The 24417-nt window shown below is 44.4% G+C and overlaps 1 protein-coding gene across 2 annotated transcripts in view; it reads right to left on the minus strand.

Annotated features, from left to right (window-relative positions):
- Slco3a1 (solute carrier organic anion transporter family member 3A1) overlaps positions 1 to 24417 on the minus strand; it is a 289188-nt gene that overhangs the window by 264276 nt on the left and 495 nt on the right. The gene's annotated exons all lie outside the window — the stretch shown is intronic.

A 24417-nucleotide genomic window follows, 5' to 3' on the forward strand; every position in this document is an offset into this window, starting at 1 on the left:
CTGCTTGCTGAATGGAAGGTTTGGGGAGCATTGTCAGTTAAAGTCTCTGTGCATGGGAGCAGTATCTAGATGGCCAGGAGAGGTCACCCTGTCCTGCTAATAGTTGGTTGGCTAATTCCTTCTGATGGCATCTGGCTGCCACCAAGGGTGATGACCACATCTGGAGTCCTGGAGCCACTGAAAATGGCTCCCTGACTAGGACGTCACATGCTGATGGTTTCATTTCTGAGGTGCTACATTTTGCTTCATTTGGGCAGCACGGTTTTCTGTGTTCCTGCCCAGTATCACCTTCTAGAAAGTTCTGAGATGCCAGCCTTTCCACAGGACAATCCATCATCCCCCCAGGGAATGGAGGACTTTAGAGGTGGCACCATCCACACACCTTCGTCCCTATATCTGGCTGCTGGCTCAGATCAGGCCAGGAGTCTTGTGTTACTCAGTTTTCTGTTATTATATTTAAAAAGCTTATTGTGGCTTGTGGTTTTGGAAGTTTCAGTTCATGATCAATTGGCCTTGTTTCTTTTGGGCCTGTGGCAGTGCAGTACATTATGACTGGAGCACATGGCCAGACACACAAAGCAGAGATCTAAACCCCACAGGTCCCTTTTGAGGACACACATGCAGTGACGTAAAGACCTCCCACTAGGCCACACCTCTTAAATAAAGGCTCTACCAGCTCTCAATAGATGGGGACCAAGCCTTAACACATGGGTCTTTGGGGGACACTCCAGATCCAAATCACAGTAGGTCTTGCACTGAGTCACCATCTTCCTAAATCATCTCTTTCTACACATCACATCACTGTTTGCAAAACCAACAAGGACTCCATTTGTCTATGAGACTGAGCCAAGAATTGAAGGCCCCCATCTACCTCCTGCCTGGAACTTCCACCCACTGTCATCTTCCTCTCCCAATAACTTTCCTGAGATATCACCCCTCCTCTTCTTAGAGTACACCTCCTTTCTGCTACTGATCCTTGGTTCTGCAGGTCCATTTCATTTACACACACACACACACACACACACACACACACACACACACACAACTTCAAGAGACTTTCCAGTCTTCACAAAGGATCCTTTGCTTTTAGCCACACACACTCACGCTCAAAAATATCAGTCATTACTCAATATCCCTCGCAACACAACAACAACAATAACAACAACACAAGCTCCTTTGGGGCAGAGATGACTGTGTTTTGACATACCATTTCCACAATGTCTAGAAGAGTGCCCAGCAAATTGGCAAAGCTTGACAAATAGATCTTGAATTAAAAAGTAGATCTAAAGAATGCAAACATCTTAAAAATATTTAAGGGTAAGAGGAAAAAGAGAGTGGAGCTTGATATCAAACTTAAAAAGGATGTATATAAGGAGAATTATCATAATTTCTTTTAAATATTTCATACTGAATTAATTAAAAGACTAAATAGTTATTTAAGTGGACAGGGAAGAGCATAAAGTATAAAGGAAAAGATTTTTCACATCAGAATTAAATTCAATGTCTTCGATCAATAAAAACTATCTTAGAGAACAGGAAATAAATCAAGTAATAGAAGCTGCACATAATAGAGGTTGACTTTAGGAAGAAGTCTATTTCCACCCAACTGCAGAAGGAACTTACAGAAATAAGGCTTTCCATTCAGTGGATTTGAATCAGATCCATTTGGGTCAAACAGGAGGACTCCAGATATACTGGCAAAAGCAAAATATCTATAATTAGTGATAAAGTTGATTTTTTCAGGCCAGCCATATGAGCAGAGGAAAAGGCCTGTGGTCCCACAGCTCATCCCTCACCAAGACCACAACCACATAGGATATCAGGGAGAGGAGAAAAGGCACTCGCTTCCTGCAGGGCACTCTGGAAGGTAGAATGCAAAACCTGCGCAAGCCTATTCAACCGGATGGCTGGGAGAGGGCACACAAATTCCAAGCAGCTCTGATTAGGGCCATTCTGAACCAGCAGTTCCCCAGCTGCAGGTCCCCCAGGAGCCCATGTGTGCCTTTCCTTTCACTGGCCAGCCAGGAAGGGGCCTAGCCTGAGTGAGGAGTCTGCCTCTGGTTCTGGGTAGAAAAGACCAGGAATGCCAGGAAATACCACCTTGAAAGGAAAGGTGAGGGTAGAAACTTCATAAAAGCAGCATCCTCTCTGGCGAGCTGGGATCCATAAATCCAAGACCAACTCTTTGACATGTTAGAGCAGGGTTCAGCAAACCTGCTCTGTTAAAGATCAGGTAGAAAAGATTTTAGCTTTCCAGGCCATATTACTTGCAGGCCATGTGGTCTCTGTCACTTAATAATATGCATAAATGAATCAGCCTGCCTGGCTGGGTTCCAATCAAACTTGCCTTACACAAACAGATAGCAGGCTGGATTGGCCCTGGGGGATGGGAGTTAGCCAGTCTTGCTCTAGAGTTGCTATCATCACTCCCTGTTTGATCCTGATTTCCAGTTGCTCCAATATTTCTCTGCTGTGGTGGCACTGAAGACTTAAAGTCAAAAGGGCTCGAGAAGCTGCCTTATGGGACCCATGGGAAGGATGACAGCAAAAAAAAGGCCTTTTGCTGTATGTGGGTGCCCATGTCTTACCTGGGAGAGCCCTCTGAGGAAGGAAGGTCCTTTAATCACCCCCAAGTTACAGATGAGGGAACTGGAGCCCCAAATTACAGATAAGGAAACCACCCAGAGTCCCACAGGATGAGCACAGCTCCCCTGGTCAAGTCTCACCCTGTGGACAGGTAAACTGGAAAGACAGCTCCCATGTCATGCCTCTGAGCCCAGGAGACAGACAGAGCATGGCCCATAGCAGGAAGTTAGAAGAAAGGGAGGCAGGAGGAGCCAGCCAGAGAAGCGGCTTCCTCAAAGGAGGGCAGCGAGGGTCCACAACACGGAGTTACACATGGGATCAACAATGCCACATCTGAAAGTCTAAATGAGAACATGTGTTGAGTCTTTCACCCAGTGCCAGGTGACACTGAATGCTCAGTAAATGGTAAAGAGAGTTAGTTGTGTAGTGCTGGCTACTAATTTAGCACTCACTCAGGATTCCAGCAACTGCCTGGGCCACTGAAAGGATGCTATCACAGGTTGCTCGTCCTCTTCACGGGAGTGAATGTTCCCTTCACATGGAGACTGGTTTGTCACTACCATCTCAACTCAGGGGTCAGCCTTGACAACCCCCTCACCAACTGTCTAAAATAATACAGTAAAATTTTAATTCAATCACACAAAACAACTCAGAGGACAAAAAGTACAGGAAATAATCAGATACATTCAGAATCTGGAACATTCTTTAGAGTGTTCTGCATAATGGCACCTAGCCTGTTCTCTTCACAAAATGACCTAATTGGGGAAAGCAGGGGGATTATTCATGATTAAAATAGACCGGAGGTTGTACACCCATGATCATAGCAACACCATGCACAATAGCTAACATGTGGGAACTACCCAAGTGTCCAAAATGGCAGACACAAATAGAATATTAATCCTTAAAACGGAGAGATATTCTGAAACATGCCACAACATGGGTAAACCCAGAGGTTATGAAGCTACGTGAAACAGCCAATCACAGAGGACAAATACTGTATGATCAAGACACAGAAAGCCCAATGACAGGAGAGAAGAGATAATGGGAGTCACCATGAGTGGATACAAAGTTTCAGTTTTGCAAGGTGAAAGCTATTCCAGACATGGATGTGGGGGTGCTTGCAAAATTTTGTCAACCTGCTTAATAATACTGAGTTCACTGTACACTTCAAAAAGGGTAGGATGATAAATTTTACATTCTGTATATTCGGTCATAATAAAAAAAAGTTTGAAAAAAATTGGAAGACATATAAGACACGAAATCTCTAATTGATTTGTGGCTGTTTACAAAACAATGAACAACCGTAGAGACACAGGTAGCACCGAGCAAGAGACAGCAACAGCAACAGAGGTATTTGGGAAGCATCTGGAAAAATGTGAATATGTAGGAGTATGAAGCGAAATTAGGGAGGGGTTCATTCTACCACGAGTGAGAACAATGGAGCTGTGGTTCTCTAGGGGAGCGATCATGTTTTGGGAAGACCGTCCGGAAGAGCTTCAGTCTGAAGTGTTATCACTACTTTAGCCTACTTTGAAATGCATGTATCAGTGTGTGTGTGTTTGTAGATATAGAAAGCAAGCATGCCACATCTCAAAAACTACTTTGGGTGTTTGCTGTATTGTAATTTCAACTCTTTTGGTTTTCATTTGAGAAGCTGTAATATAGAATTAAAAATAAAAGTGGAGTGAAAATGCCTCAGATTACCTTTCAGGATTGCAGTAATTCTGAAACAACATGATTTACAACACTACTTTGAAATCCATTAAATTTTTCACACATGTAAGATGCCATTCTCCCTACTCAGGAGTTCTTTCTTTTCTCTTGTTTTTGTGTTTTTGCTTTATGGTACTGGGGATTGAACTCAGGGATGCTCCACCACTGAACTGCAACCCTAGCCCTATTTATTTATTTATTTTGAGACAAGGCCTTGCGAAGTTATCCAGGCTGACCTCGAATTTGCAACCCTCTCTGCTTTAGCCTGAGTAGGTGGGATTATAGTCAGAGGCCACTGTGTCAGGCTTCCCTTTCTGGTGCTGAGAAGACTGAGACTCACTGTGAAAAGATGACTCCTCCCTCAGAAGACTTGTAACAAGTATCACAGCGTTATTTTTTGTAAACCCTGTGGAATGCTTTCTGAGGAAGGTAAATGTAATTTTGTACTCAGATTTTAAAAAGTGACCATTGGCTGAACACATAAATACTCATTAGAGAGTCTGTTTGCCTTGGCATGGAGCACTCTGTAATTTTGTGGGGGCTGTGATGGCGGAACCATTATACAATGACCCATGTTTCTGAGTGACTGCTGTTTACACCAGAACACAAGGGAGGTGGAACAGGCAGGTGGCAACATGCAGGGAGCAAGGCCTGGGACCAGCCCTTGGATGCCCAGGAGTTCATCCCTTGCACATGCCGCTGTGCCCTAGTGGAGGACAGGGACAGACAGCAAAGATGATGCTGCTGGCTGTGCATTCACTGTCAACATGCATAACCTTTCCCTTACTTTAGCAAAAAAGGACTCTGCTCTCACACAAGCAGAAACCCGTTAAAACAATACCAAAACACTTGAACATGCCTAAGCATGCAATTCAACTGTGGCTTCTCTTGTTTTTTTAGACTGTGGTCTAAAGAAAAAAAAAAAGATGTGACAGCAAGGTAGGGCAGAAAATGCAGGAAAAAACACTGGCTGGGCATGTTCTTTAACTTTAATAAGCCCGCACTTGTCTCATCTGTAAAGCAAAGGCAGGTGGAATATCACTTATCTGAAATGCCTGGAACCAGATGTGTCCTGGGATGTTTTCAGATTTAAGAATTTTGCACCTATGGAGAGAGACATCTTGGGAACGGGACTCAAGTCTAAACGCAAGACTCATTTCCCTCTCATATCCGTCATGTACACAGAGCCTAAAGGGAATTTTGTGCATTGTTTCTGTGTGCCTGCATCTTGACCATGCCTGGCCAAGATGCTTTAGGTCAGGTGTGGAGTTTTCCACTTGAGGAATCACAGTATGGTTCGGAAAGTGTCAGATTTTGGAGCATTTCCAATTTCAAAGCATTTCAGATTTCAGATATGCAAGTTAGGGATGTCCTTTGCGTGATTTGTGTGAGAATTCAGTCAACCACTGGTTGTCACCCACCACATCCTCAAAAACATCAATTCCCTTTCCACTGAGAGTTCCACTTGACTCACTCCTCCTTTGCCAACATTATTTAATCCCATCATCTCATTTCATAATTCTGGAAAGTAAGTCAGTATAAAAAGCAAATGAGAAACCAGAATTTATATCAGCAAGGCAGAAGTATAAGGAACCTACCATCTAGAAACGGGAAAGAAATACAAAGCAACACAACCGAATACTACACAGTCTCCTTAAATGGTGCCCAAAACTCCCCCTTAAAATGTAATAGTCAACTTCCAAACAAAATCCCAAACTTAATTAAAAAATTTGAGCACAAATAAAATAATCACCAGCCCCAGTCACAACCACCCCCAAATAAGAAAATGAGCACAACCTAGCACAAACCTAAGAAGTACCTACCAAGAAAAGTAAAGGAAGACCCACAGAATGTGGTACATCTCACAGCCTTGCATCTAGGGCCCAACAGGTGTATAAAATGACAACTAAGTGAAAAACCCCCCGAGTTTTCATTAATATCAGCAAATCTGGAAGAAAGCAGTCCAAGTAGTTATCTAAATATTCCCTTCTGATAGCATGCACTGGGGAGATAGGATGAACATACACCATGAGCTACAGTGCTGGCTATATCTGCTGTGAGGAAGGAAAAGCTCTGGGCACAGCCACTGAAAGCCAGGCCTGACTGAGACCAGAGAGTACTGCCCAAAGGTACAAGTGTCCCACACAGCAAGGCTGGACCCATTCAGAACCATGCCCCACCTCCCAAGCCACATTACTCAGCACCCAGCATATTACCTACAACAGCTTTAGCCAACTCCACCGTTCTGCATGTCTCCAGGCTACCAAAAACACAGACAGAAAAGAAAAACTGGCCTTCAAACTTCAGCTTTGTGGAAAGGGAGAGAAAAATAGGGGCCCTAGATCAAGAAATCACTCATGCCCAGAACAAGAAAGACCGTTGCTGACTTACTCTGCTAAGAATAAAGTAAGAAAACAAGCAAACTCTAAAGCATGGGCATTTGTAAAGGAAAGGCAAGAAAGTAAAACTGTATCAGACAACTCAGCCCAAAAGAAAACACAACCTAAGAAGGGGAGAATTCCCTTCAAAAGATCTTTGAGTCTCAGAAATTAATAATAATGAGTTCAAAATATGGAAAACTCAAAGGCAGCATTAATAAAATAAGATGGTAGACCTAAAGAAATAAATCGGAGCCAGGCATAGTGGTACATACCTGAAATCCCAGCACTCCGGGAGACTGAGGCAGCGTGATTACTAAGTTCAAATCCAGCCTGGGCAGCAAAACACATGCACATGCACACATACACACACACACACACACACGCACATACACGCAAATGAAGGAAAGAGGGTGTAGCTCAGCAAGAAGGCCCTTTATGTCTCCAATACCACAAAAAATAGATTATCAACTAATACATTCTTAGAAAATTAATACATGAGCTAGAATCTACAGAGAAGTAAAGAAAGCTTAAAATCAATTTACTGGTTAGAGGAAATCTAAGAGCAAAAACAGTGAATATAGACAAAAAGAACAGATTCAAGTAATCAAAGCAAAGTAAACAATTTTGGAGTTCAAAAGCAATCTGAGCTACAGATAATTATTGTCCCTTCAGCAGAGAACCAAGAAAGTGCTGAAAGCGACAACAAAGAAAAATTCTAAAATAGATTTTAAAAATTGAATCTATTGGGTGAAAATACATATCAAGTTCCAAAGCTATGGCCTACGTCATGAAGCAGTAATACATTAGGATTAAGTTCTATGGTGTCAAATATGAAGAAAAGCTTCTTCGGAAATCTATTTAATTTATAGGAAAATTACATAAATACACAGCAACATGTAATGGCAAAAGACAGTGCTTTAAGTTTTATTAAAGGAAGTCTTCTAGTAAATTTCAGTGAAATTAAATTTACTGCTTTGTATTTTTAAAAGAATTAAAATCTGCATTTGTATTGACTCCCCACAATGAATGTAATTATTGTGTACCACAAATATGTACTAATAAAAGTGAACACTGAAAAAGAATATATATTTTACAAATTATATCTAGCCAGCCAGCCGTGCTTCCGTGTATAAGAATAGAGAGAACTCTGAAACTATGTACAGATGGCCCCCAGCTTACAAGGGTTCAATTTATGATTTCTCAACTTCATGACGACCTGAACACGCAGGTGTACATTCCATCTGTCACTTTTGGTGCACTCTTTGGTAAGTTCATGAAACAGTCAATATTTTATTACAAAAGTCTTTATTTCAGATGATTCTACTACACTGTAGCATAATAAAAGGTTCACCAGCATGTGTAAAGTCGATCATGAAGTTTGGTGAGTTAGGGTATTTCTACTTGCGATGAGTGTATTGCGATATAAACCCACTATAATCAGAGAAGCATTGCTATACCTAAGCATAACGGTATAGGGGGAGTTTTTCCTCCCTCCTTTCCTCAGAATTCCCACCTGGAGGAACTGATGAGCTCATACGAAGGAACTTCCACCTTGTAGAAGTACCTGAGAAAAAGCACGGGACTTACCGGCAGTAATGCCAGCAGAAATACAGCAGGTAGACCTGATGGTGGCCCTGCCTCCTCCCTCCTCGAATAATCCCCAGGAAGCCCACATTCCCTCTCCTCCAGGAGGTGAGCTCACCTGAGCAGGTGTGCCCTGCCCCGACAAAGCTAGCAGTCCTGGGGGTAAAGGAGTGGGAAGCCTGAAACTGGACATGAACTGACTTTTCCGATCCAAAGTCTGGACTTTCCCACACTAACCCCAAGGTGGTATTTTAATACCTCCAGGGCCTCCTAGCCCGTTCACGTCCCAACTCATGCTTCCTTGGGACAGGGGCTAGGTGAAGGCAGAGAGGAACTTCACTCCTCAAACCCCAATCAACTGTGATTATTTCTCAATGGAGGATATGGGACTTCTTAAAACATTTTATCTGAGCTTTACTTCCTGAAGTATATTGTTTTCATAAGAATAAGGTTATTTTCCTTTGAAACCATGATGTCAGAGAAGAACATCAGATGGTATAGGAAAGCAACTGTCATGGTTTAGGAGAAAGAATAAATTCCTAAACAGAAGTTGTGAGGTCCAATTTTATTACTAGATTTTTAAAAATCACAATAGAAACACATACTGCGTAGAGACACTGGCTAAGTACTCTGGGTAAATTATCTCTACTCAAAATATCACTTGAAGTAGATATAAATACCATTCCAATCTTAGAGAAGAGGAAATTGAGAATTAAAGAAGAAAAACAATTTGTCCAAAGCCGCATAAAAAGAAAAAGCAGCAACACAGACTTTTAAGACCTCAAAGCTCTTATCCTTTACCATTTTGTGGTGCTAGACATCACAAAGTATGAGCAGACAAAGAGAGACTGAAAGAATATGCACCAGAATGATCACAATTTATCTCTACAGGCAACAGATTATTTTTATTCTTTTTTTAATGTGTCTATGTTTATCTATAATTGTCAACAACACACATTCCTTCTGTAACAAGTCAAACAATAATGTCTTTATACTGAGAGGAAAAAAGCCACAAGCATGAACTTGACTTTCAGGTTAGTGATAAAGCCAAGCAATATAGGTGTCTATCACACATATGATCATCACAAGCTCTCTAAACCAGTGCCAATCTTTTTGGGCACCAGTTGCATAGAAGACAATTTTCCAACGGATAAGGGTGGTGGAGGGAATGGGACAGTTTCGGGATGACTGTGACCTTGTCTCCCGAATGCACAGTTCAGTAGGCTCCTGATCTTAGGAGATTCTAATGCCTTGCTGATCTGACAGGAGGTGGAGCTCAGGCAGGATGAGAGCAATGGGCAGTGCTGTAAACACAGGTGAAGCTTGGCTCCCTCACCTGCTCCTCATTTCCTGCTGTGTGGTCCAGTACCTGACGGGCCACGGGCCAGTCCTGGGCTGTGCCTCAGGTGTTGGAGGCCCCCTGACAGCAAAGCAGAGCTGATGGGTGAATGTTTCCTGGCCACACTCTGCACACCCATTGCTATGGTCTGGATATGGTTTGTTCCCAAAAGGTTCTTGTGTGGAAGCCTTGGTCCTCAGTGAAATGGTATTAAAAGCATGGGACCTTGAAGCAGTAGGAGGTCATGGGAGGTGACTGGGCCACAGGGCACTGTCCTCAAAGGGATGAATGTAGTCCTCATGACTGAGTTCTTACCCAAGCAGGCTGATACAAAGCAGTCACCCTGTGTCAGTATTTCCCTTTCTACTTCTCTACTATGTTGTGTAGAAGCCAGGGACCCCTCACCAGATGCTGCACCATGCATTTGGGACTTCTCAGCCATCAGAACAGAATCAGGAGCCAAATGCCCTCTTTACTTTATAAATTACCCAACCACAGATGTTTTGTTATAGCAACACAGAATGAACTAAGACGCTCTCCACACAGGTTTGAAGCTGAAGCCATGAAAGAAATCCTCTACAGGTCCCCCACCCCCAGATCACCTGGGCGTCATCCAGCTCTGCTCATAGGCCAGCTTCTCTTACTGGTCCTAGCGACTATCTCTCCTGAGGAAGAGTGCCCCCTCTCAGCAGGCTGCCAAGTTCTTGTGCAGGAGAAGAGGAGGGGCATTTGGATGGCCTCCAATCAATTTTTAAACTGTAAACTGCACACCCACTTTCTGTTTGGAGACATTTCCTGTGTGTGAACACAGTGTGCTCTGTTACTAGCTTTAAAGTCACCCAGAACTGATAAAGTCCAAGACCAACCTAAAAATGTAAAAAAAAAAAAAAAAAACAAAAACCCACTCCAAATAATAAAAGCAAATGTGATAGGACTTTTTCCAATTTTAGTTCATCTTGTACAAATCAAACTTGTAGATCACTGAAAAGGGCAGGGGAATTCGATGCAGAGGTCTCTCTGTCCTTGGGACAGGAGCCTACACAAGGGACCTTGGAGCTGTGTGGCCACCAGCCTGGTGAGCAGCGTTCCGGGACAAGCAGAGGCCTTCAGCCCCCTGGCCACAACATGCAAAGAAGCTGTCCTTGCTTCTAGCTGAATCTGAGCTTGCCCTGATTGCAGACTCCCCACACCGGCTGGCAGCCTAACTCCCAAAACATTTTACCCCTCACCCCGTTTCCAAAGTTGGAAGATGGAGGGAGAGGTGCTTGGCCAAGACAGGTGCCAATGCCCCCACATTGCTAACTGGAGTGAGAACTCCAGGTACCAGCTCCTCATGTACTCCTGGGTGGCTGTGGCCCTGGGTTCTCCTCTGTCCTTTTCCTGGGGTAGTCTTCCCCTTTCCATCCATCTCTGAGGCTGGGCCCCACCAGCATTTTACCAACTCTAGTTGTGACATCTGAGAAGGTTATTTTACATCTCCGACCATAAACATTCTCCCCAGGCACTCGGGCCGGGCTCCAGTAACACTTCCCACATTGTCCCAATGCTTTGCTTCTATCATCAGACCCCACAATGTCCTGTTTAATAAACTGGATCACATGCAAGGACCAAGAGGGCTCAGACACTGCCTGGCCAAGGACCTAAAACCTTCTAATGAATGAGTCATTAATGAAAATCTTATAAACATGCCATCTCCCCCATTAGGATACATAAACTCCATGAGGGCCAAGAACACACTTGTTCAACTATATATTGCTCGCAGCACTTAAGCAAGCTGCCAAAGTTAATTAGTTTGGCAAAGAATGAGTTCACATTTTTTTTTAAAAAAGGATCCTGTGCTGTGAAATTCCGAGAATCACACCACTCCCACCCTCCCCATCCCACCAAAATCATAGACGAAACGAGAAGGTAAATGCCTGGTTCTAATGTAAGGCACAGCTGGCCAAAGGTGAGATTGGCTGGCACAGATCAGGGACACTGAACTGAATGGGAGGAACTGAATAGGGTTTCAGGGTAGATTCAGAGCCAGCTGGAAATGTTTCCAACCCTCCTTCCTGCTGAGGAATCCTGGTGTGAGGGGTAAAGGGACACATCCGCATGTCCACAAATATACACACATGCTACACATGTACGTGCATAAGGCTCACCCACATGTCTGCCTACGGTTTTTATACGCATTCCTCTTAATTGGATGATACGATCATTCAGTCCAATCCTGAGTGAAGCTCAGCCCAGAAAAGAGGAAACGATGTTTTAAAAGCTACTCAGGAATCTAAGCAGGCTCGCTCCACAAGCCTCAGCCCTACCACCCAAGGAAGAAACATTACAGAATGGAATCAAGGATTGTCACCTGGCTGTATTTCTTCAAAGATGAGCCCTCCTGGTATGAATGACTTTCTTATCAATCCCATAGCCCTCCTACAGATCTGAAAACCCTTAAAAGGATGCGCAGTGTGCATGAGTGCTCTCTGTACCCTCACACTAATTGAGGGTCCCTTGCTCCCTCCCTGCTGTTACATGCTGAAGTCTGCCCCTGCCCCAATTTATGCTGAAGCCCTAATTCTTCATGGCTTTGGATGTGACCATATTAGGAAGCAAGCTCTTGGCAGATGAAAGCAAGGTAACCGAGGGTAAGGGCCAATCTAGTATGACTGGTGTCCTTACAGAAAAGAAAGGAACAGGGGAAATGCCCTGTGTGACAGAGGCAGAGATCAGCACGGTGCAACCACCAGGACAGGAATGCTAGTAAGGGTTAATGGTCACTACCAGCAACTGGGACAAGGAAGGATCCCACCCCAAGTCACAGAGAAGCATGGCCCTGCTGGCTCTGATGTCAGGCTCCCAGGCTCCAGGGTTCCAGAACATAAATTTGGTAATGAATTTATGCAGCAGCTCCAAGAAGCTAACACGCCTGGCTTCTTCCTTCAGTTCCCAGGGAAAGGTGTCTACTTCTCCACCATCCTGCCTCCAGCTCCACTCCCACCTCACCAGATTAGGAGAGATGTACATCGTTTTCTCTTTCACACACACACACACACACACACACACACACACACACACACACAGGACCCAGTTTTGCTCTAACGCCGGAAGTGGTGACAATGTTAGAGTTCCCATGAAGTCCCTCCAAGGAAAAGTTTAAATAATACACGAAGCCTCCCTCCCCCACTCCTGCTCCTGACTAAAGTGCCCTACAGCCCCACACCTGGGAGGAAGGCAAGAGTCAGCACACAGCCTGGGAAGAAGGAGGACCTGCAACTTCAGGGCCTGAGAAGGCCACAGACTCATCAGCCACTGAGTGAGGAAGTGAAAGCCAAGACAGGAAGGGGCTGGGAGGGTGGACTCCACACCGCCCGCACAGGCCTGGCATGGCCGTCCCACTGAGGAGGGACCAGTGCCCTTCGGATGCCTGCTCTATAAACCATGACATCCCCCAGCACTGGTGCTGATAAGTCAGGGGCCAGCAGGGGGAGGAGGAGGCGGAATAAACTGAATAAGCAACCAGGCAATGACAGGGCTGAGCAGGCCACCTGTGACCACCACAGCTCAGTTCTCCTGGTGCAGAGAAAAGCAGCCGCAAAGGCGCCAGACCTGAACACAAGTGCACTCAACTTCCTTTTTGGGATCTGAAATGTTTTTCTTGCTACACACTGAGTAGTCTTTCTGATAGCCTTAGGAACCACAAGCCCGCTAGTTATTTTTAATTGCTGCCCTGTCACTGTTGTTTTCTTAAAGCAAAATTATTTCCCCAAAGAAATCCAAAAGCAAATAAATACAAATGTATAATTTTTTTCTGATTGCTACATTAAGGACAGGCATAGTATCAATTAGAAGCCATGGAACCTGTAAAAAAAAGAATATTTTAAAAGAGAGTGACAGAAATACATGATTCCCCGCCCCAGCATTCAGGAAAACAATATACATTAAGCATTTCTTATCTAAAGACAGAAGTGTTGCAGATTTAGGATATTGTAGAGTATGGAATTTGTACATGTACATAAGAAGGTATCTAGGGAATGGAACCCAAGTCTAACATGAAATTCATTTATTTCATATTCTCTCACACACAGCCAGAAGGTGATTTTATATGATATTTTTGGTGCATCTGCATTTTAACTGTGGTCAGCTTCACACCAGATCAAGTGTGGAATTTTCCACTCACAGTATGTCAGCACTCAAAAAACTTCGGATTTTGAAACATTTAAGGTTTTAAATTTTTGAATCAGGGATGCTTAATCTGCATTTTTATTTATACATGTTTACAATAATAATTTCCAAATATAAACCATCTACTGTGTGCACTCGGGATAGCTTACAGGTGCACACCTGCCCCCTAATGGAAGCTGTGTCAGAAGGGTGTGGGTTATACATCTGGGTGTGAATTCTGCGCCCTAATTTTGCCTAACAGCAACAAATGCAGAGTTTTCACAGTGCTCTCTAGTTGCCCTTCCACATCCTCACAAGAGTGGATCCAAGATCCCCCTTGGACACCAAAATCTGCACATGTTTAATCCCTTATATAAAAAGGCAGAGGCACATGTACAAGGCCCTGAGTTCGATTTCCAGTATTGCAAAGAAAAAGAAAAAGGTATTATACTTGCATATAACTTACATGCGCCCTCTCAACTCTAGATCAGTTATAACATTTAGTGCAACGTGAACACTATGCAAACAGGCTTGTTATACTGCATCATCTGGAGTAACAACAGAACTAAGTCTGTACTTGTTCAGTTCAGATGCAATATCTGATCACCTATTTTTGATCCCAGATTGGCTGAATCCATGAACAAGGATCCCCCAGACAGAGGACAAAATGTATTTAAGAAGGCCTAAGAATAGATGAATCTTCCAATTGCAGGCCAAGGCCAAGCATGGGACACAGAGACAATATGCCCGGTGAACTTGTACCTCTCTAGCAGCTGATGGGACAGCATTTGAATTTAGCCCAAGTGCTGCCGGATCCATGTGCCGCTTGGAGCCAGGGTGCAGCCAGAGAGACCTCCCCAAGTTCTCCCCTCAACTGCAATTCGAAAAGCTGCCAATGTGCTCACTGGCTTTTTTATCTATTTATATGCAAAGGTAAAGGGAAGGTGCTGATTTATATTTTTTTGTTTCCAAAAGATATCCTCCCTTTGGCTGGCAGAGAAACTGTGCTGCTGGCATGCTAAGGCTCCCAACCTACATAAGTATTTACCAGAAGTGGGAAGGCCACACAAAATGCCGCATAATAAATCAGGAGTGCCTTGCCCTAAATTTTTTGCATAGGGACAAATGAGGCCTCTTTGTCATTCCTCTAGATCTGTTTCAACACATCTAGTTCCTTTTAAATCTTTCCTCCCAAATTCTCACTTTATTCAAAAATAAATAATAGTAAGCTCCTCGCCTGCATTTCTGGATGAGACTGGAACTCCTAACTCTGCTATATAATGTGCTCTGGACCCCAGGCATGAATATCTCCGAGGAGAGTATTATGTGGTGCGCCACGCTGGAACACAGGCAGGTTATGAAAATTACTCCATAGGACCCAGGCAGATTCCAAGTTCTTGGGGAATCGATGGCCAGAGATGTATCCATCATACCTGATGGTTGCACTCACAGACACCCGGCTGAATTGCATAAGTGATCTCTGAAGATGACTTTAAAGGCGTCTGCCTTCAACAACCTTGAGAGTTCGACTGACCATTGGCCCGGGAAGAGCTGTGTATACCTCCAGAAAGATGGGGTCCTAAAGCCATGGCCAGCCCAGCTCCAGGGACATCACTGTAGGTGGCTCTGTGAATCCACTTCAAACAATTCTCTGACCCAGAAAGCCAAAGAAGAGATTAACCAATCAACATCATCCTTTATTTTACAGGTTGGATCCCAAGAATGAAATCTTATGTAAGAAAAATATATGGGTCCATGCTGCTTAGAAATTTTCATCTTCATTAAGAGAATTCTCAGTAAACACACGATTTCAGGTACAGTATTTTAAAGCTTATATAATCCATTGAAGGCAGCTTTCCAATTCCAACTTGCTTATATTTGAGGTGGTAATTTCTCATTGTAATCAGCAGAAGATGGGAGAATAACTCCAACAATTAGAGATGGAACACGCCTATTTTACATAACCCTTTTCCAGATGGGGAAAAGACAATAGCCCTTCGCCATGAATATTTTACAATAGCCTTTAATTGAGAAACACCATTGTGACACTGTTCTCCGTACACCAACCCTGTAGGTGCAGCAGTGGAGGCAGGAACAATGATTTCTACTTTCCTCAGAGTTCCTGAAGAGTGAGCAGTGATTTCCAGAGCAGTTTGCCTGCTTTTTTCTCCCTCTCCTTCTCCTTCCAGTAATAGGGAGTGAACTCAGGGCCTCTGCATTGAGCTACATTCAATCTGCAGTCAATTTTTTAATTTTTTGAGACCAGACCTCACCACTGAGTCACCAGTTGTCAGGGCTGGTCACAAATGTGTGATCCTCCTGCCTCGGCCTCCCATTCTAAGGCCTTCCCTAAGACTAGTTATTGAAATCCTGCTCAGTCCCCATTTGTGCTAACTCCACGAAACCAGAAGCTTGGTGGCTAGACAGAGACCACAACAGGTTTTAGAGATACCAATAAAGGGCCTCAAGAGCCACCTGCACAGCCAGTGTCATTATCTGGTGAAACAAATGTCATCCTGAAGGGCAACTTGCCAGAGAATTAGAATCTGCCACCATGCAGTGCAGTGCTAAGGGAGTGTGGCTGGATGGCTGGACAGATGACGAATGGATAGACAAACACACACACACACACAGTACAGTGGTGTACTCCAGGGACCTGCGCTGGGCTTTCATGATGGTACATCAAAGAGCTGCTGGGACTTGGTCCTTCTGTCACACCCAAGCAATGGGACACTCATGCTGCACAAATGGGTTTGTAGCCACACCCTGTCTCCAGAATTTTCAGATGGTTCATGGGAAAGATTTGAAAGAAACCAATGCTAAGAAAATAGGACTTCCTCAATTTAACCAGCACTGTCTTTAAAGCCATTACTGGGGAACTTGAAAATGCTACCTGGGATGTCACACATGTAAGGAAGAGAGTCCTGAAGAGTGACAGGGGATTTATTTACGGCGGAAATCATGAAGGAAAAGGGCAAGGGAAGGCTCACACCTGTTCTGCCAACCCCATAATAAAAAGTAGGAGTTGTAGAGTCTGTGCTACCTTTTGCTTTTAAATTTTTTCAATGTACCTTGTGTGGAAAGGACAGGTGTAACTTTAAATCCAGGGAAATTCCAGGGACAAACCAGTACATCTCAGATGGTTAAACAGCTATTCTGGTTGGAAGAGGGCTGACCTCTCACTTGAGCAACAGCTGGGCTAGTTCCCGCCATTCCTGTTATAGAAGTGAGATTTGTGGGCCTCCGGCAGCGAGGGCTTCCCTTTGCAGAGTGGCAAAGCAGAACTGAAATAAAGAAGTTGGGCGTCACCCTCTGGGGAGCGTCTGCCCATATCCAGGTAATGTTTCCCTCTCTGTGTTGTCACCAGAAAGCCGGGGCGAAGGAGCACCAGGTCCATTCACTCCACAGCGGTAGCTGCAGAACTGGTGCTCCAGACCTTGTTCCTGCCCCAGGGGAGTCACTGTAATCAGCACAGCTTGGAGACGCCAGGGTCCACCAGGTGTGCTCGCTCTCTCAGGAAGCCCAAGGCATTCAAGATGGCTCTAAACCTCACCTCACACATACCCTGAAACTTGATTTGCCGTGCCTAGCTCAGTTTATGCCCTTTCCTTCCCAAGGTCTGAGCAGGCTGGAGCAGGACAGCTGCTTCTGAAACCCTAGATGAAGGATAGCGGTGTGCAGAAGCTGTGCTCCCAAACACACGCCACGAGCCCGCAGCGGAGCGGCAGGAGCCGGGCATGGGAAACAAGCCTGATCAACAGCACCTGTGTTCTGCTTCTGTGGACCCCAAAGCAGACTGACACGGGGGAAATGTCTGCAAATGTGCTTGCTGAAGCTCGCTTCCTCCTGCAAGAGGACTCAAGGTGAAGGCAATGGATGAGTGAGAGACCTGAGCCTTCCGGATAGCCAGGGAATGGGACTCAAGGTTGCGTGCTGGAAACCAGGCTGCCTGGAGGGCAGCAGATGTCCACAGCATATGGTCCTTGGTTCTCCCACTCCAGACAGTGGCCATGCAGCCTATGATTCACTGAAGGAGAGCAAGCTACTAGGATGGGGATCACCAACTGAGGAAACGCAGGCCAACACCATGTCCCAAATCTGTAGGTCCCTGAGAGGGACCTCTGCTGGACCATGAGCAGGGTTATACCATTACTGTGAACACAACTGCTGAATACTGAGCCCCATGAGAACTGCTTCACCCTCTGCCCATTCATTTAAACCTCTCAGCCATCCCTTACGATGGTCTCTATTTTTATGTCCATTTTTCAGATGAGGACATTGAGGCTCTGGTGAGTCAAGTCACCAGGAGCTGGTAAGTAGCAGATCCAAGTTCAAATCCAGGACTCCAGACTTGAAGTCCAGTGCCCTTTCCACTGACCTGCAGCTGCTAACCCCTCTCCTCAGTGTGCCACCCTCCAACTACAGACCAGAGCAACAGAGCTGAGGACTTCCCAAAGCGAGGCGTCAGGGTCCCTTTCAGCCATCCATGACTGCCCTGTCCCTCATATGCTCACAGGACAGTGAGTGATCAACATAACCACTGCGGTAGTGGGTTCTGACCTACGTGACTCGTTTTTATCATCTTTAAGATGAAATGAACCGCTCTCTTTATACTAAAGGGATAAACAGAATTAGCAATTAGTATTTATTTTACTCCTAAAAACATTTTACCTCCCAGACAAAAAGGTTCATGCAAAATAGAATGTGACATGAGCGTACAATTCATTAAACCTAGACCAAAGCTTGACTGCAATAATTTTATTTGTTATTAGTTGAGGTCACGTGGTAAATGTGTATGACTGTATCACCATCAATAACAATAGCTGGTATTTATTGGGTATTCACTATGTTCCAGATGTTCATAGTACTTTGCGTGCACCGACTCAATTTTCACATTATCACTGGGACCACTGTTATGACGCTAATTTTCAAATGAAGGAATTATAGCACAGACAGGTTAGGTCACCGGCCTAAGCTCACTGACGTAACCTTACAGCACCAACAAGGGAATAAAAGAGAAATGGATCCCAGGTCTTCCAATGCTCATCTAATGAGCCACCACTGCTGCAGATTCTGCTCTCCAAGTTGACATTTTAACCATTTAATTAGGAATTTTAATCGTGGAGCAATAATTCCTTTCTTGCTAATACATGACTACTCAGACTGCATAAAATATAAGCATCTTTGAAGGACATCAAAGTAACTTCTCCTATGGATCAGGGGCAATGGTTCTACTTTTCTTCCTGCTTGTTATTTTTGCAGATATAGAAAATATAAGTAGAAAAAGACACAAATTAAGAGAGGAAGGATGCTATCTTTCTGGGCTAATATTACCAAAGGCATTTCTGAGAGGTAATAAAACATGGCCAATGCGTCTCAGAGAAACCCAGGTTCTCAGCGTGTAAGCTGTGCAATCAAAATGACCATTGAAATACCCCTTACCACTTTCAAAATAGACAGCATTCATATTCAGCGTACATAACGCTGTACACAAATATGTAAATACATAATGTTTATAGTACTGTACAGAACAGGAGTATATACGTAAAGTAGAAGGACAAGTACAAACTTCTTATAGGAACACACTTACTAAATGGCGTATGTGGGGAAATCTCCTAACGGGGTTCATGAGATTGAAGGGAAGGCTACAGAATCCTCCTCCATTTGTGCAGAAAATGAAGCTGTATCCTCATCATTTTTGTAACTCTATACTTAACAAATTTCCGGGCCAATCTGATAAATGAACCAGGTCCCCTGATCCAAGCAGCATCTCAAAGTTTTCTGCCCAACACACCAAATAGGATGTGTGATCAAAAGTATGGTTAATATTTACTTTAAAATAGATTCATTACAGGAAAAGACACATGGCATGACTCTCCCTCAGGATACTACCCCTTTCTTCAAACACATTTACCCCACCATCCCGGCCACTTCCTGAAGCAGCTCCGGGGTCCACTTTCAAGAGTGCCTTTAGCTGCGCTGTCGTGGCCGCCTCAATGTCCTGAGTCAGTTCCGTATGTTTACCTCTCATGGTCATTCTGACTTGGCAGAAGAGCCCAAAGTCGCAACATGCCAGATCTGATGAATAAAGTGGATGAGGACCCACTACAGTGCTTTTATTTAACAGAAATTGTCATAAATGTTGTGCATCGATTCAGGACATCAAGGCAGCAATGGAAAGACAGGAAAGAGCACTTCCAGAGCTGCTATGGAAAGTGGCGAGAGTGATGGGATCAGTGTGCGGAGAGCGAGGGGGAGCGTGCCGAGGGGGATTCATGGCAACGAGCCTCTGGCCGTAATAAACATCTTATTTTCACCGAAGCATTCACCACTCTGTTGATCACACAGGGTAAACTGAGGGCACTTCCCACAGGAGCTGCCCCCTGACTCTGCCACTCAGGCACTGTGACACAGAACGGCTCTGGGCAAGGGAGGGAAGACGAGCCCCAGGTGCCAAGCAGCCGATTAGCCAGGCAGCATTGCTGTGGACAGGACCCCGTTCATCCTTTTTATCAGGTGTCTAAAACGGAAACAGAGGAAGAGTTAACCAAACCTAGGAAGCAGGTCTTACCCACTTTGCAACTAATTTAGTTTCTTCTATTGTTAAACATGCAAGCAAAAACCCAGAAGAAACAAAGGTATGTACACAAAACCGGCTGAAAGAAATTTTCAGAAATACATTTTTCCCCTTAATGATTATTAGCTAAACAAGTTAAACCAAGCTGTAAGAAAAAAAAAAGCAGAGTAATTGTATTTCTTACTACCTGGGGCTATATAATAATTATGCAAATGACAGGGAATTTGTCATTGTGAGTAACCATAAGTGTATAAAATAATTTGATTAAGTAAAATACAGTTACCTTAGTCATCATACTAATTTGACAAGGAATTAAAAAATGTCTCACAGCTGTCTGCTTCTGGGCTGAATATTCAAAAACCCATCTTCAAAATGATGCTTCTTCAGGGGAAAAAAAACTAACAATCCAGCAGCTTCACCTCGCCCCTTAATTGCAAGCCTGATGAATGTTCTCAGACCTAAAAATAAGTGACTACAACACAGTGAGATGCAGCCATGCTAACCACAGTCGGTCCTCAATGTCATTACTTGGCCACCACAAACTCAGGCACATTCCTCCACAGCTCTAAATAAGGAAATGTCCACCCCTGCTTCAAAAAGGTGCCTGTGTGTCCCACCCCAGGAGGCTACACTGGCCTGTTTTCAGTTTCATGCCCAGGGAATTCAAATGCACTTGTACATGGGCCTCACTTGTAATTGTCCAGAGGTGTCAGCAGTTTTAATTTCCTGTTCACATCCTTATCTGCTCCAGTCCTCTGTCATTTGATAACACAGCCTCTGCAGGCTGCCCTCTGTGAATGGCCTGAAACATCTCAGTGGGTCTCTACAAAGCCTAGATGAAGTGAATCCAAAATGACTCTCTCTCCATGCCGTCCACATATGCCTGCACCTCCTCCAAACAGCCTAAGACTTAAAACAGCTGCCATATCCTTGCAAATAGGTCAGTTTAGACTGCAGCCACCCAGTGCAAAGACCAAGTACAAGGTACTCACATTGTATTCTGTGTCCTGTGCTCAGTGACTTTCAAATGCAGTGGGCCTCTCTTCTTATGCCAGAGAAATTATGTCACAGCCAAACAGTTTAAATGACCGTGACAGAACATCCTTGTGACTGTTGGCTTACCTGAAGCATGGTTTCTAATTAAGACTCTTCCCACTGTAACAGATTTCAGAATCCATAGCTGACCTAAATGAACTGGGATTTTCTTATCTGTATAATCTGATCAATAGCATCACTGAGTCTGGCAGTCAGGATCAATATCCTGCACACCCCTGGGAGGCCCTTCCACCTTGGTGAAAGCAGCAGGCCCCTCAGCCTAGCCTAAGAATTGGTGCCTTCTCTTGTATACAGTTCTCCTTTGACCTTCCTCCCTTGGCGAGTTCTTAAAGGAAAACACATTCACATACACCAAGTCCTCCTTTGCAAAACTGTTTCCCAAACCAGAGGCAATTTCCTGCTTCAACTGTGGACTTGGGAAGCCTGTATGAGTGTCATTATGAACAGCAGATAATCTGTCTTTTTAGAGGGGGAAAAAGGGGAAAATTTTTAGATTTTCCAATGTTAAAAAAGAATAGCATCTGTCAAGAGAAAATAAGGTAGGTGCATGGACTTTCTAATGTCATTGATGTTGAATTTGTAATCAGCCTCCTCTCCGTGATAACAAGTAGCATTGACAGTCTCGGGTATCTGAAAAGACTTTATCAGAGCAGCAGGCTGGCTGCCAATGTAAAGATCATGTGTACACACACACACACACACACACACACACACACACTGCACACTTTGCACATGAACCCAGCCTGTGTGATCACCTATGACACAGGGCTTTAGAAAGGGTTTTTAGGAAAACCACGGCAAATTAAACAGAAGATGGGTCTTTCTGCAAACATTCTCTAATAGCTCCTTCTTAATTATCCACAGAAAAGTCTCTCATAGCTGAAAGAACCACAAACTTGCTCTCTCCACCTCCCAGATAACAGATCAAGAGAGAACTCCGCAGTGGCCTGGAAGAATAAAGCCCATAGCAAGCTGACTCTGCCCACCCTGGGCAGCCACCTATTAATTTTCATGAGGTGCAGGCGGCCAGGAAAAGCACAGCCCTAAGAACCTGATGCCTCCATTCCTGGTGCTCAAAGTGAATTCAGTTTCCTAGCCTTGTCCTCTCCTGGGCCTTCATCTGCTTTCTGCAAGGCACTTGTTGACTCCTGTTACCTACCCTACCCTACCCAAGCAGGCTTTCCATCAGCCAAGACCCGAAGTGCCAGGATGCCACCACCAGGTGGACGGAATTCCTCCTCTGCCTGCTGCTGTCCCAATGTTCGGGGATCCAAGTCAGCCCAGCCTGAAGAAGTCTCCCCATGAAGGAGAATTATGCATACTTAACTTTAAAAAGAACCAGGTCATTCATCTGGTTGAAACTCAGTTTCACTTTCTTCTAAAATCCTTGGATGATCGCGAGCAAAACCAAACCAAAACAAAATAAAACAACCCAAACAAACAAACAAAAAAACCAAAAACCAAAAACCAAACAAACAAAAGCCTTACAAGCCATACCTTCATCATTCCTGGGATTAAAAGTTCTGTTTTAGTTTTCCACATGTGAATAATACACTCTATTAAGCAAAAGTTAGGCTGAGGCAAACAAACTGTTAAACTGGCAGCTGCTGATATACTAATTACTTCCTTTTACAGATCCAGTTAGGTATATGCTATACTACAGATTCATCCACATAGATTTCATTCATGTGCTTTTTGTATCTTAGTACCAATCTAAATATTTTGCCTAATTTCCCAAAGATGAGCCTATTAATAAATTGACTCACAAGAGTTATCCCTACCCTCCAAACTCCAAAGTCCACAGGCACTATCTGCAAGTGTGCATTCTTAACTATAGACAAAATGAGAATATTTTATAAAATAGAAAACAAAACGAGCCTCTGGCTCCAGAGCACACTTGCAACATATAAGTCAGGCAGGCACACACACGACAGAGACAGGGACTGAACCCTTTCATCTCAGGAGCAACAGAAATGCGTTTGGTTTCCAAGAGCACTGCGACTGTCACCCCAGGATCAGAGCGGAGTTTGTGGAGCCCACTCAAAACCACATAACTGCATGTACCAACCCCACAGACCAAACAAGCATGGTTTACTACTTCCCTTCAACAGCAGAGCCTTGGGAGACTGTTTACGAATGGTAGAGGGCCCTGGCGTCAAGCTCTCATTAACGTTAACCCAAGGCCAAGAATGAGGGATTAATGATAATATAAGGATGCGCGTCTCTATCACTGGATGTGCTTGTCCAACAGCCGAAATCTTGTCTGATTCTATGTCCTTCAAACTTCCTCCCTAACACTCAAAGTCTATGACATTTAATTCCAGTTTCAGGGCAACAACCAAGTAATGATTTAACACTATCAACTCTGAAAGACCTTTCCTGTTGAACAGGGTGCCCACCGTGCCCTGTAGGCTGAAATGCATGCTGTGGAACATAAATTGGGACCACCTGAGCGGGCAGGAGAAAGCAACAAAGTAGAGGCTTGACAGTGCTGAGTCATTACAAGCGGTTCCCTCTGATATGTTAAGAGACCCATGGGCCCCGATGAGCACCCGTAAGCATTTTCTGGAAGTAAATAAAATAGATACAAGTTGTGCACAATGATGCAATCCTGTAGTGGGCGAGGGACTACAGTGGGGAATTCAGCTCTAACAGTGGGCAGCAGGAAGTACGCAAACTCTCAGCAGCTCTCCAGGTACTCTAACTTTCTCAGACGCTGAAGGAAGGCTCTCGGAATATGGGTGGGAATATTCCCTCTGCCTCTGCGGCTCAGGTCAGGACCACCCTCCGGCCCCTTTTACTCTAAGCTGTTAACCGCCCCCCCCCGACCATAATTGGCGGAGGGAGAAAGAGCTCGGAGAAAATGATGCATAATGGATTTGTTCTCCAGGAGGATAGAAAGGAGTGCATGAGGACGCAGGATGCTAACTGGCTTTTCTTCCCATGTGCAGGTCACCTGAAAACCGCGATGCCTCCCTCGCCCAGGAGACTCGCGAACTCACCATCTGGCCCCGCTTCCGAAGGGGAGAGAAGTG

This window comes from Fukomys damarensis, unplaced genomic scaffold (genome assembly GCF_012274545.1).
Source record: "Fukomys damarensis isolate Sample0158 unplaced genomic scaffold, DMR_v1.0_HiC HiC_scaffold_7, whole genome shotgun sequence".
NCBI classification, from domain to species: Eukaryota; Metazoa; Chordata; class Mammalia; order Rodentia; family Bathyergidae; genus Fukomys; species Fukomys damarensis.